The sequence below is a fragment of the Dipodomys ordii genome, unplaced genomic scaffold, assembly GCF_000151885.1.
Source record: "Dipodomys ordii isolate 6190 unplaced genomic scaffold, Dord_2.0 Scaffold117, whole genome shotgun sequence".
NCBI classification, from domain to species: domain Eukaryota; kingdom Metazoa; phylum Chordata; class Mammalia; order Rodentia; family Heteromyidae; genus Dipodomys; species Dipodomys ordii.
In genome coordinates, this window is record NW_012267333.1 from 3,559,720 (window position 1) to 3,567,946 (window position 8,227).

Below are 8,227 nucleotides of genomic sequence, written 5' to 3' on the forward strand. Positions count from 1 at the left end.
CCCCTCCCCTCCTCTTCCCCTCCCCTCCCTCCCCACCCCCCCACAAGGCTGCAGGTGAAGGCAGATCTAATTCCCGCCAAATGCTACGCCTGGGTTGGGCTGGCCGGATCGGTTTCCAGATGCCCAGCGTGGCTGGACTCCGAGAGACCCTCGGAAGAGATGTTAAAAAAGGGGTGGGGGTGGCAATTTCCTGCCAGGCTCCAAACTCTTCCTCGTCTCAGCCAAGGCACGCGAGAGCCTCCCTGCCCCATCGCCTTGGGTTGGGCACCATGCGGGGCAACTCCTGAAAGAAGACCAGCCAGAGCTCTGCAGAGGAGCTAATTCCCCGAGTGCGCCTCCGGGCAGGCCTGACCCGACCAGGAATGTGCTGCATCTGGAGCTCGCCTCAGTCACAAACATCCCCTCCGTCCAGCCCTGCTCCCCTCCCCCTCGACCGTGAGCCCTGAGCTCCAGGGAGCCCAGAGTCAAGGAGGGAAGGAAGGGGACATCGAGGCAGGCTGGGAGTAGGGTTCCCGTGATGCTAGGCCAAGATCTGCTCATAACAAGCTTGGAGAGGTCATGTCCCTTCCCTGAGCCTCAGTGTTCTCCTTTGAAGAAAATTTTGTACTGTAAAATTTTTATTAGTGTATGTTACTTGACCAAAAGGGCTTTCTTTATGACATTTTTCTTAGCTGTGGGGCTGGGGATGGCCCTAAGCTTTTGTGCTCAAAGCTAGCACTCTGCCACTTGAGCCATAGCTCCACTTCCAGCTTTTTGGTGGTTCATTGGAGATAAGAGTCTCCAAGACTTTCCTGCCCAGCCTGGCTTCCACCCTCAGTCCTGTACTGTGGGTTACAGGAAAACAAGGAACTGCCTGAGAAATCGCTTCTGTCTCCAATACTTACATATTCCCAGATGAGAATGCCATGTCACTTTTCTGTTGAGAGAGACAGGCGAAGAAGTCACAAGAGGAAAGGCTTTCTCCCATTGGGAGATGGAGTCCAAGAGGTTTCCCTGAGGGAAGTAGCATCTGAGACTTGATAGAGAGAAGAAGAAAAAAAAAGGATTAGGACACAAGAAGCTGGGCACTAGTGACTCACACCAGGAATCCCAATTACTCAGGAGGCTGAGATCGGAGGATCAAGGTTCAAGGACAGCTGCAGTAGACAAAGCTGCGAGAGTCTTTCTCTCCGATTAATCAGCGAAAGGCTGAAAATGGAGGTGTGGATCCAATGAAAAACCTTGAGTGAAAAGCCTAAAGGAGAGCTTAAGTTCAAGCCCTAGTATTTCACACACACACACACACACAGACGCAAGAAGATGGGAAGGAGGGCCAGGACATGGCAAAGAAAGGGAGCAGCATAAAGGCTTGAGAGGTGGGAAAATGGCAGGGTGCATTCAGGATTGGCTAGAAATTCACCTGGAACTAGGAAGTATAAAGGGAGGAATGGACAGGCAGGCTAAGACAGATTGTGGAGGTTTTGAGCACATTCCTATCGACATTACTCAACTCCAAAGACATTTTACTCATCCCCTTATTCTTACCAAGACATACCTCCCACCCGTTCTATGGAACAGCCCCAGTGCCTCTATTTTCTGTTCTCTTCTGCATTTATCTTAGCCTTCAGGCCCCTGATCTGGGGTCTACAAGCATCTTTCCCTACAGTGGGGTGGACTCCATGAGAGGATAGACTCTTCTGGTCCTTCCTGGTTGAGTCTTCTGACTTTGGATCCTTAGTGTCCAGCATGAGCTGCACAGGGGTTTCCTTTTCCATTCACAATCTCAGGAAAGAGGGAAGGAAGGAAGGAAGGAAGGTAGGTTTAGGTCTTGTTATCCCAGAATGATCTGAGGACTTTAGAAAAGATAACTGAGATGAAATCAGATGTCCACAGAAGGAAGGAAGGAAGGGGTCATCGAAGCAGGCGGTCATCTACTTGACTCTTTCCCTTCTCAGGAAAGATTCTGAAATGGAAGCCAGGAACAACTAGATATGGTCCAACCTGATATGGGAGTGCAAAAGAAATGTACCAAAGAGCTACTTGGCTCCAAGCCACCCTACTCCACCTCCACATTCTTCTCTCCTCCTACCAGAGTTTCAGAATGCACCTGGCTGCTTCTACTCTCACTGTCTTCTCATTAATCTCCATGGTTTTAAACAGATGGTCTCACCATCAGAGGACTGGGAGGAAGAGTTGCCTCTCTGTTTATACATCAGTGGAGTAACTGATGTCTAACAAGACTCCTGACTCACTGCTAGAGTTCTCTATGGAGGCCTCTTTTAATTTCCCCTCCTTCCTCAGTAAGGAGTCTTTCAACTTTTTTTCTTTTTTGCCAGTCCTGGGGTTTGAACTCAGCCCCTGAGCACTGTCCCTGAGCTACTTTTTGCTCAAGGGTAGCACTCTACCACTCGAGCTACAGTGCCACTTCCGGCTTTTTCTGTTTATGTGGTAGCGAGGAATCGAACCCAGGGCTTCATGCATGCTAGGCAAGCATTCTACCACTAAACCACATTCCCAGACCAGTCCCTTCATCTTTACTACCGTGCTTCTCTCACAAATGTTCATGTGTTGGGAACTGATGATGTGGGAAATTTCAGTATCATCATTGGGTCCCAGGATGCTCCCAGTGGATGAGGATAGGCAGGTACATAGAGAGGACTCTCATGGTAACCGATGTCCAAATTGATGCAAGAACCTGCTCTCCCAGGAATGTCCATTTCCCTGAGGTCTAGATCCTAACCTTGCTACAGCAAGTGCCCTAGTTCTTGTGTTTCCACCTCCCTTCCATGAGCCTAGGGCAAAGGTCAGCCAAGCCCACGGGCCAACTCTTGCCTCTGCCTGTCTTTGGGAACATAAAGTTCACCAGAACCCTGCTGTACTCACTTGTTGATGTATTGCCCTGGATGCTTCTTTGCAGGCACCACAATGGCAGAGTTGAGTGATTGCAACAGAGACCATATGGCTAGCAAAAGCCTAGAGTACTTACTACCTGGTTCTTTTCAGAAGCCTGGCATGCATCTAATTCACGGGCAGGTTTAGGTCTTGTTATCCCAGAATGATCTGAGGACTTTAGAAAAGGCAACTGAGATGAAATCAGATGTCCACAGAAGGACACAACCTGTTGCAAAACACTTTGTGATGCTAGTCCACTCCCTGAATTTCTCCTTTGTAACCTTACCTATTTATTTAGTTTTGTTTATTCTTAATCCACACCTGATGATCGTACCTATGTATGTGGTATGGTGTGGAAAAGTTCAGTAATGTGTTTACAATGTGCAATGATGAGATCTGAATAGCTAATGTTCTCATTTCATCATCTCTCACTTGGCTTGCATGCTCAAGGCTGGTACTCTACCACTTGAATCACAACTCCAATTTGGTTTTTTGCTGATTGTTTTATTGGAGATGAAGTCTGACAGATTTTTTTTTTCTGCCCAGGTTGACCTGGATCTCTAATTATTAGCCCTGTGAGTAGCTGTGACAGCTAGTGTGCACATCAGCATTAGGATGTTGTTGAGCTCTTCTGCTGGAGTCATAGCACCAATAAGAGACTTACTGGACTTTCCTGCCTGAACTGGTTTCAAAGTGTGATCCTTAGATCTCAGTCTCTTGAGTAGCTAGGATTACAACTAATGTCTAACCGAAGGCTGGGATTCCTCAGATACATCTCTTACCAGCCAAACTGAATTTGTCTAACATCAAACACAAACCTTCCTCTACCTCTGCCTTCACCTATTCCTTTTATCACTTCTTTTTTTTTTCTTTTTTGGTTCCGGTCGTGGGCCTGAACTCTGGGCTTGGGCGCTGTCTCTCAGCTCTTCAGCTCAAGGCTAGCGTTCTACCACTTGAGCCACAGTGCCACTTTTGGCTTTTTTTTCTGCTATGTGGTGCTGAGGAATTGAACCCAGGGCCTCAGGCATGCAAGGCAAGCGCTCTACCACTGAACCACCTTCCCAGCCCCTTTTATCTCTTCTTCTATCTGCACTTTAATTGTCGCTGTTCCCAAGAGGTCTGCCCTGGACTGTTCTCTTTTTGGTGGACAGTTCATCCATTCTTACACAATTCCGTACTATTGCTTAGTCATGAATCGGGTCTATAGCTCTGTATGTATTTGTAGCTGTCTTCTGATATTCTCAGACAGGTGTGTGAACAGCTGCTGATTTTGCCTGACAAGATTCTACCACCACCACCACCACCACCACCACCACCACCCCACCCCTGCTTCTGGTGGCTACACCTTCCTTTTGCTTTGCCTTCCATTCCACAGGAGAGTTGTCCTCACCTGCCCCTGCACAGCAGTTATACGTCTGTGATGTATTAATTGCCTATGCAACAATTAGTCCAGAACTTTAGTGGCTTCAAACCACACACATGTATTTTTCTTAGAGTTTCTGTGGCTCAGAAATCTGGCCAAGGCTCAGCTGGGTCTTCTTATCATAGCTTCTCATGAAGCTGCAATCAGGGCTGGGCTTGAAGGGAGAAAGGCTCAGTTTTCAAGTTTATTTTCACAGTTTGGAGCAAGATTCAATTCTTCCAGGGCTGTGGTTGGACTAATGGCCTTGGTTTTGTTTTGTTTTGTTGGGTAGTTGCTAGCTGAAGTTCTTTGTGCTCGCTCTCATTGACACTGGCATCATCCAAGCCAACAAGAAAGAGAGTCTGCTATTCTGATGCAAGTCTTAATCATGCAAGTGACAACCCCTCAGCACTGACAGAGTACTATTGATTAAAAATAAGTTACTCAAGGGGCTGGGAAGGTGGCTCAGTGGTAGAGCGCTTGCCTTGCATGCCTGAGGCCCTGGGTTCGATTCCTCAGCACCACATAAGCAAAAAGAAAAAAGCCAAAAGTGGCGCTGTGGCTCAAGTGGTAGAGCGCTAGCCTTGAGCTGAAGAGCTGAGGGACAGTGCCCAGGCCCAGAGTTCAGGCCCCACGACCGGACCCCCCCCAAAAAAAAAGTTACTCAAAAAGAGAGAAATACACAAGAATCAGAATACTATGCAACAGCATCACTCGGTGCAATCTTAAAGGCTGCCAGTCTCATAAGACTTTACTAATTAAATCATAATGATTGATTACAATGATTTATAAGTATAGTGGACAATCAAGGGTGCGTAACCAGTTAAAATCAACCATAATTGGGCTTGAGATGTTCTTTGGGGGAAGTAGCAGGTCCAGGCATACTAATATCAGTAAAGGAAAGCACACTGCCAGCAGCGATATCTTCTGCCACGTGTGGGAGAATCTGCCTAGAGTGACAAGATAGTTTAGAGAAGCAGAGGCATGCTATGGAGAAGACATCGCTGCAGAATCTGATAAGGCAGTGCCTACAGCTAAAGTCCAAGAATTGGTTGTGTAAGCCAAGTTCCTTCTTATGTCAGATTCTGTTGGAATTCTGTTGGAACAAAGACTATTGACTAATAAAATGTCTATGAAATAGAGAGATGGAGAAAAGTCTTAGAGCTGGGCTCAGCTTACTCAAATCCAGTTTTAGTGTCTTACCTTTAATCTCCACAATCTTGCCCTTCCTCCTGCTTTTCTTTCTCTTCTTCTCCCCCGCCCCTCACCTTTTTTTGCGCAGGTACAGGGGGTTTGAACTCAGGGCTGGGCATTCTTCTTTAGCTTTTTTGGCTTAAGGGTACTACTCTAGCACTTGAGCTACACATCCATTTCTGGCATTTTGCTGGTAACAGTAAGAGGCTCACAGACTTTTTATCCTAGGTGGCTTTGAATCATTGTCCCTCAGATCTTACCCAGCAGCTAAGATTTCAAGCATGAACCACTGGTACCCAACATTTTTTGGCAGTCGTGGGGCTTGTACCCTGGGCTTGGGTGCTGTCCCTGAGCTCTTCAGTTCAAGGCTACTACTCTACCACTTTGAACCACAGCACCACTTCTGGTTTTTTAGTGGTTAATTGGATATAAGAGTTTCACAGGGGCTGGGAAGGTGGCTCAGTGGTAGAGTACTTGCCTTGCATGCATGAGGCCCTGGGTTCGATTCCTCAGCACCACATAAGCAAAAAGAAAAAAGCTGGAAGTGGTGCTGTGGCTCAAGTGGTAGAGTGCTAGCCTTCAGCTGAAGAGCTGAGGGACAGCGCCCAGGCCCAGAGTTTAGGCCCCACAACTGGACCCCCCCCCAAAAAAAAAGAGCTTCACAGGGACTTTTCTGCCTGGGCTGGCTTTGAACCAAGATCCTTATATCTCAGAGTAGCTAAGAGTACAGGCCTGAGCCACTGGTTCCTGGCTCCATTCACTAATTTTGAAATTATGCAGTTCTTAATGATATATTACCTTATTTATTATATAACTGTATACAACTTACACTGGGCACCAGTGACTCATGTCTGTAATCCTAACTTCTCCGGAGGCTGAGATCTGAGGATCATGGGTTGAAGCCAGCCCAGGCAGAAAAGCCCCCGTGAGACTCTTATCTACAAGTAAGTACTAAAAAGCCAGAAATAGAGCTCTGGCTCAAGCAATAGAGTACAACCCTTGAGCAAAAAAGCTCAGGGACAGTGTCCAGGGCTGAGTTTAAGTCCTATGACAGGCTTTGTAAAAAAAAAAGATGGATGAGTAGAATCATACAGTGTATAATCACAGTTATTACTAAAGGCACAGTATATTAGCCGCAACGAGAGATAGCTCAGGTCACGTGAGCCAAGGTGTTGTTCATGTAAATCATAACAATGATATATCATTAATAGTGTGATTTAAAAAATTCAGCACAGTCATTTTAAACATTTTTCTGAATCCCAGATTGATGTTATCTCAGGGTTCATTAAGTTACGGTGTCTGTGCCAAAAAGCCGCTCCAAAATCAATAGCTTTGTCCTGGAAGTTAGGTATGCTAAAAACACTGTGACAAAAAGCCAAATAACTATCACAGCATGCCAAGCAGTTAACTTAGGAGTGTCTTACTCTGCACGGTAGTAGCAGAGTTTAGTGCTTGCATGGGGAAAAAAAAAATAAGCTGAAACCAAGTTTGGGCAGTGAGGCTTTGAGTAGAACAATAGACGAGTGGGAAAAGGTAGGAGGAACAGGTACAGGCAGAATACTCCATGGACATGTGTGATCAAGGAAGTGGGAAATGTGACACAAGTCCAGGAGGAAGGGGTAGGAGGGATGGGAAGAATGATTGAAGGGCTGACTCTGATCATCTACTTTGTCTTCTTTACCTTTTTTTCTTTTAGAATGCCAGCAAAAAGGCTTGCACTCAAGGAGTCATACTCTCTTGGCTTTTTTGCTCCTGGCTGGCACTTAACCACTTGAAACACATCTCAGGTCTGGCTTTTCTCCTGGTTGATTAGAAATCCAGGAGTCTCCTGGATGTTTCTGCCTGGGCTCATTTTGAATTTTGACCCTAAGAGCTCAGCCTCCTGAGTAGTTAAGATGACAGGCAAGAGCCATCAGTGCCCAGCTTCTCCTACACTTTTTAATTTTATCTATGTCCCTAACCAAAAATTGGTTGGTGCCACTGACTTACATACCAGTGTCCTCTGGAAACACCCTCACAGACATATCCAGAAATAATCTCTTGATCTCATCAAACTGGCACCTAATATTAATCATTGCATATAGTTCATTTCTAGCACTGCCTGACAGCATGGAAAATGCATATAACATGTTGGGTAGTTGTTGCTGTTTCTGTTGTTAATAATTGTAGTTCAAAATATATTTGAATTTAAAATATATTGCATAAATTTGAAAGGCTACAAATCTCCTTAAATCTTTGAAGACTGCAAAATTGCTTTTTTTTTTTCTTTTTGCCAATCCTGAGGCTTGAACTCAGGGCCTGATCCCTGTCCCTGAGCCTCTTTTACTCAAGGCAAGTGCTCTACCATGTGAGCCATAGGGCCACTTCCAACTTTTTTGAGTAGTTTATTGGAGATAAGAGTCTCATAGACATTCCTGCCCAGGCTGGTTTTGAGCCACGATCTACAGACCTCAGCCTCCTGAGTAGCTAGGATTATAGGTATGAGCCACCAGTGCCTGGCTACTGCAAAATTTCAAAATTGGTGGATGAAGTTGGGTGCTGGTGGCTCACGCTTGTAATCTTAGCTACTCAGGAGGCTGAGATCTGAGGATTGTGGTTTTGAGCCAGCTTGGGCAGGAAAGTCTGTGAAACTCTTATCTCTCTTATTAACCACCCAAAAGCCAGAAGTGGAGCTGTGGTTCAAGTGATAGCTTTGAGCACAAAAACCCAGGGACAGTGTCTATGCCCTTGAGTTCACACCCCAGGACCAGCACAAAAGAG